Below are 6,271 nucleotides of genomic sequence, written 5' to 3'. Positions count from 1 at the left end.
ACAAGCGCAAGACCAATCGAAAACCCCGAAAGCAATCTCGACCCAAAATGTATTATCCGTGAGTGTAGTCGAGTCTCGTACTCGTCATCTGTAATCGTCGGATAGAATATCCAGTACACGGTTGTCTTTCCAAATGAAATCTACATACAGAACTCGCTCTTGGCAAATGGGTGGCAATGGCGCAATCAGGAGCGAGTTCCCGTCCGGGTGCCAAGTGATTGGCAAATGTCTGGGGGAAAGCAACCATATATTGATTTGTCTGTTAGTGTACTGGGTGTTTGAGGTATGTAGTATCCACGCTTGGTTGGGTGTGTCAGAGGACCATGGATGCGTTCACAACCCCAATTGGGGTACATCGGGAATGATTTTGTGGAACCGATGTGCCCGGCACACACTAAGTTTTGTTGCAAGTTAATAGTGTGCCATGTCCGGGGGGGTTGTGATTAAACTCTGGTGAATTGCGTACTGTGGTGATTGGGGTATGAAAGCCCCGCAGTTGCAATGATCGGACGCGCCTAGCGTGTCCTTTAGTTGATGGTAGGGAAATGAAGGCCCTTGTCAGCTCACCTAAGTATTCATGGAAGTTTGGCATAAGGTCGCTGTGGTAGGGGTATGAAGGCCCCGTCAGCGCATGCACAATCGGGCGCACGTGCGCTTAGCGGAGTCGAATGCCGCTCAAGTGCCTGTCCGGTGCATCGGGTGTGTGTGATACGAGGGCAATGAGGTTCGCACGGGGGCTCGCCTCCCGTGTGCTACCGGACTTGACAACATATAGAACGTGGTGTTTGCTCCTCCGGGTGCAATGGGACAATGAACATTCGAACGCAAAGTCGGAATTCTGGTTGATCCTACCAGTAATATACGCTCGTCTCAAAGGTTAAGCCATGCATGTCTAAGTACAAACAGATTTAATGTGAAACCGCATAAGGCTCAGTATAACAGCTATAATTTACGAGATCAGCAACCTAGTTACTTGGATAACTGTGGAAAATCTAGAGCTAATACATGCAACATGCCAGGACCCTCGCGGGAACTGGTGCACTTATTAGTCAAACCAATCGCGGGTTCTCCGTGTCATTGAGTTGAAGTCTGGATAATGATGCTGATCGTATGGTCTCGCACCGACGACAGATCTCGCAAATATCTGCCCTATCAACTATGGATGGTAGTATAGAGGACTACCATGGTTGCAACGGGTAACGGGGAATCAGGGTTCGATTCCGGAGAGGGAGCCTGAGAAATGGCTACCACATCCAAGGAAGGCAGCAGGCGCGTAAATTACCCAATCCCGGGACGGGGAGGTAGTGACGAGAAATAACAATATGAAACTCTTTAATGATGTTTCATAATTGGAATGAGTAGAGCATAAATCCTTCTACGAGGATCAAGTGGAGGGCAAGTCTGGTGCCAGCAGCCGCGGTAATTCCAGCTCCACTAGCGTATATTAAAATTGTTGCGGTTAAAACGTTCGAAGTTGATACTTGTCCAACACAGTCCGGCTCCGCCGACCCGGTCAACCCGTGGTCGGTGGGCCAAGTCGGAATCTGGTTGCGACTCAATGGTGTGGTAGGGCACCAAGTCTGTGTCATGGTGTGCCCTTCAACGGGTGCAAGTGTAATATAGAGCTCGACCGCTCACGTTTACCTTGAACAAATTAGAGTGCTTAAAGCAGGGTGCCCAAACGCCCTAGAATAATCTTGCATGGAATAATGGAATACGACCTTGGTCTAATCTTTCATTGGTTTGTACTCAGACCGGAGGTAATGATTAACAGAAGTAGTTGGGGACACTAGTATTACGGCGCGAGAGGTGAAATTCGTAGACCGTCGTAAGACTAACTAAAGCGAAGGCATTTGTCAAGGATGCTTTCTTTAATCAAGAACGAAAGTTAGAGGATCGAAGGCGATTAGATACCGCCCTAGTTCTAACCGTAAACGATGCCAACTAGCAATTGGGAGACGCTACAACCAGGTGCTCTCAGTAGCTTCCGGGAAACCAAAGTCAGGTTCCGGGGGAAGTATGGTTGCAAAGTTGAAACTTAAAGGAATTGACGGAAGGGCACCACAATGAAATGGAGCTTGCGGTTCAATTTGACTCAACACGGGAAAACTTACCAGGTCCGAACTTATGGAGGTGAGACAGATTAATAGCTCTTTCTCAAATTTAAGGGTAGTGGTGCATGGCCGTTCTTAGTTCGTGGATTGATTTGTCTGGTTAATTCCGATAACGAACGTGACTCACATATGCTAACTAGAACGCAGTCAGCGTTAATGCGTCGATGCCGATTGGAACGGGTTAGGACCTTTCGGTGGAGTATGACCTGACACCTTCGCTGTTCGTGTGCGCAAGTGCACTTACGGTACGCTGCTTAGCAGGACAATTTGTGTTTAGCAAAATGAGATCGAGCGATAACAGGTCCGTGATGCCCTTAGATGTTCTGGGCTACACGCGTGCTACAATGTGGGTAGCAGCGTGTCTCCTATTCCGAGAGGAACGGGAAATCACTCAAATACTCACTTAGTAGGGATTATGGATTGCAATGGTCCATATGAACTCGGAACTTCTAGTAAGTGCTGGTCATCAGCCAGCGTTGAATACGTCCCTGCCCTTTGTACACACCGCCCGTCGCTACTACCGATGGATTATTTAGTGAGGTCTTTGGAGATGATCGTTCGCTGGATCCTCGTGAACCGCGTCTGCTTTATCGAAGTTGACCGAACTTGATGATTTAGAGGAAGTAAAAGTCGTAACAAGGTTTCCGTAGGTGAACCTGCGGAAGGATCATTAGTGGCCAAGTGATCCTTCCAGAAGTCCGAACCTGCGGGTTGAGACTTCGGCACAAGTTGCCATATGATAATTGACGAAACACTATAGAAGTCCGAACCTGCGGGTTGAGACTTCGGCACAAGTTGCCATATGATAATTGACGAAACACTATAGAAGTCCGAACCTGCGGGTTGAGACTTAGGCACAAGTTGCCATATGATAATTGACGAAACACTATAGAAGTCCGAACCTGCGGGTTGAGACTTAGGCACAAGTTGCCTTATATAAAACTTCGAACAAATACACAAGTCCGAACCTGCGGGTTGAGACTTAGGCACAAGTTGCCATATGAAAGTTGACGAAACACTAACAAGTCCGAACCTGCGGGTTGAGACTTAGGCACACGTTGCCTTATACATGACTTCGAACAAATACACAAGTCCGAACCTGCGGGTTGAGACTTAGGCACAAGTTGCCTTATACATACATTGGCCAAATAAACAGAAGTCCGAACCTGCGGGTTGAGACTTAGGCACAAGTTGCCATATTATATTCGATCAAACACTAAGTAGTCCGAACCTGCGGGTTGAGACTCAAGACCGTAACAAGATGTCACTATACAAGTCCGAACCTAAGGGTTGAGACTTAATGCGATCTAGATACCAAGTTGACATCCAATACCTGTTGAGCAAAACCAAAGATTCCCTGTTCTCGAATGATTACACTATATAACAGGGAATCATGAAGAAATCAAGCAAGCGTGAAACAAAGTCATCACTTGGGCATGCTCGATAGCCAACCACATGACCTTAACCTAAGAGAGCATGCAAACCACATGATACCTATAAACGATTAACCCGCCCTAGTTCAATCGTTCACCAAGTGATGACTTCAGTATGGCTAAGAGAAAAACTTTTAAATGGGAAAAACTCTAAGTCCGAACCTCCGGGTTGAGACTTCCGCGTCGGAGGTGGGCGCACCTCCTATCCGAAAGATGATGAATCAGGGGTGTTCGGTCAGCAATGGTCGGATGCCCCGTCGTAGTCCAACTATGACAATCAAAGTCAAGACCTCCGGGTTGAGACTTTCCGCGAGTACAAGCATAAAGGAACACGGACCAAGCCGTACCGAGAGAATCGGTACTAGAGCCCTCGTGGTTCTACATTGAGAGAGCCCTCGTGGTTCTCATTAGGGGCTTTATGCAAGTCGTACTCAATACTGTGGTGTGAAGTATAAAGTATAGTCTTCGCCTGGTCCACGCTGCTTCGGCGGTCCTGGGTAAGATAGTTAATTCTAGCTTGCCCTATAGTGGAATGAGGACACTTAATGCTTCGTCTTTTAGCGGCGGCTAGACTCCTCCTCACGGGGAACGAGTTGACGCGCACAGCGGCGGCTTACGCACTATGGCAATCATGGATGCCTGAAGATTCCGTGAAGTTCTCCCCTGGTCCACGCTGCCTCGGCAGTCCTGGGTAAAATGGAATATTTCCAGCTTGCCCTATAGTGGAAGAGGACTATCCAACAATACAAAGTCAAGACCTCCGGGTTGAGACTTTCCGCGTCGGTGGTGTCGCGCACCGCCTATCCGAAAGATGGTGTAACAGGGGTGTTCGATCAGCAATGGTCGGATGCCCCGTCATAGTCCAACTATGACAATCAAAGTCAAGACCTCCGGGTTGAGACTTCCGCGTCCGGAGGTACGCGTACCGCCTACCCGAAAGATGGTGAATCAGGGGTGTTCGATCAGCAATGGTCGGATGCCCCGTCGTAGTCCAACTATGACAATCAAAGTCAAGACCTCCGGGTTGAGACTTTCTGCGAGTACAAGCATAAAGGAACACGGACCAAGCCGTACCGAGAGAATCGGTACTAGAGCCCTCGTGGTTCTACATTGAGAGAGCCCTCGTGGTTCTCATTAGGGGCTTTATGCAAGTCGTACTCAATACTGTGGTGTGAAGTATAAAGTATAGAGTCCTCCACTGGTCCACGCTGCTCCGGCGGTCCTGGGTAAGATAGTTCATTCTAGCTTGCCCTATGTGGAAGAGGACTCAATACCCTACCTGTTGAGCTTGAAACAAAGTCATCACTTGGGCATGCTCATATTGCCATACACAATTACATTATATTCGAATGAGCATGCAAGCGACCCTATATAGACCGAACCAAAACGATAGATACCGCCGTAGTTCACCCCCACCAAGTGATGACTTCAGTATGGCTAGTGTGTGAAGTATAAAGTATAGTCCTCCCCTGGTCCACACTGCTTCGGCGGTCCTGGGTAAGATAGTTAGTTCTAGCTTGCCCTATGTGGAAGAGGACACAATACTTAATACTTAGAGTACAAGCATAAAGGAACACGGACCAAGCCGTACCGAGAGAATCGGTACTAGAGCCCTCGCGGTTCTACATTGTGAGCCCTCGTGGTTCAAACTAGATACTTTATGCAAGGCGTACTCAAAACTGTGGTGTGAAGTATAAAGTATAGTCCTCATCTGGTCCACGCTGCTTCGGCGGTCCTGGGTAAGATAGTTGATTCTAGCTTGCCCTATGTGGAAGAGGACACAATACTTAATACTGTGGTGTAATGGACAAGGTATAGTCCTCCACTGGTCCACGCTGCTCCGGCGGTCCTGGGTAAGATAGTTCATTCTAGCTTGCCCTATGTGGAAGAGGACTCAATACCCTACCTGTTGAGCTTGAAACAAAGTCATCACTTGGGCATGCTCATATTGCCATACAATATTCCATTATCTACTAATGAGCATGCAGCTATATGATTATAACCTGTAAACGATTACCCCGCCGTAGTTCAGCGCTTCAACCAAGTGATGACTTCAGTATGGCTAGTGTGTGAAGTATAAAGTATAGTCCTCCCCTGGTCCACACTGCTTCGGCGGTCCTGGGTAAGATAGTTAGTTCTAGCTTGCCCTATGGTGGAAGAGGACACCATACTTAATACTGTGGTGTAATGAACAAAGTATAGTCCTCCACTGGTCCACGCTGCTTTGCAGTCCTGGGTAAGATAGTTAGTTCTAGCTTGCCCTATGTGGAAGAGGGCATACAAGACAAAGTATAGTTCTCCCCTGGTCCACGCTGCTCCGGCGGTCCTGGGTAAGATAGTTAATTCTAGCTTGCCCTATGTGGAAGAGGACATAATACTCTACCTGTTGAGCTTTAAACAAAGTCATCACTTGGGCATGCTCTATAGCCAACCACATGACATTAACCTAAGAGAGCATGCAGCGTATTATCCCAATGCAAAGTAAACGATAGACTCGCCCTAGTTCAGTGCTTCAACCAAGTGATGACTTCAATATGGCTAGTGTGTGAAGTATAAAGTATAGTCCTCCCCTGGTCCACACTGCTTCGGCGGTCCTGGGTAAGATAGTTAATTCTAGCTTGCCCTATGTGGAAGAGGACACCATACTTAATACTGTGGTGTTATGAACAAAGTATAGTCCTCCACTGGTCCACGCTGCTTCGGCGGTCCTGGGTAAGATAGTTA

The sequence above is a fragment of the Anopheles ziemanni genome (assembly GCF_943734765.1).
Source record: "Anopheles ziemanni chromosome X unlocalized genomic scaffold, idAnoZiCoDA_A2_x.2 X_unloc_15, whole genome shotgun sequence".
Lineage (NCBI taxonomy): Eukaryota > Metazoa > Arthropoda > Insecta > Diptera > Culicidae > Anopheles > Anopheles ziemanni.
This window is presented reverse-complemented; position numbering follows the sequence as displayed.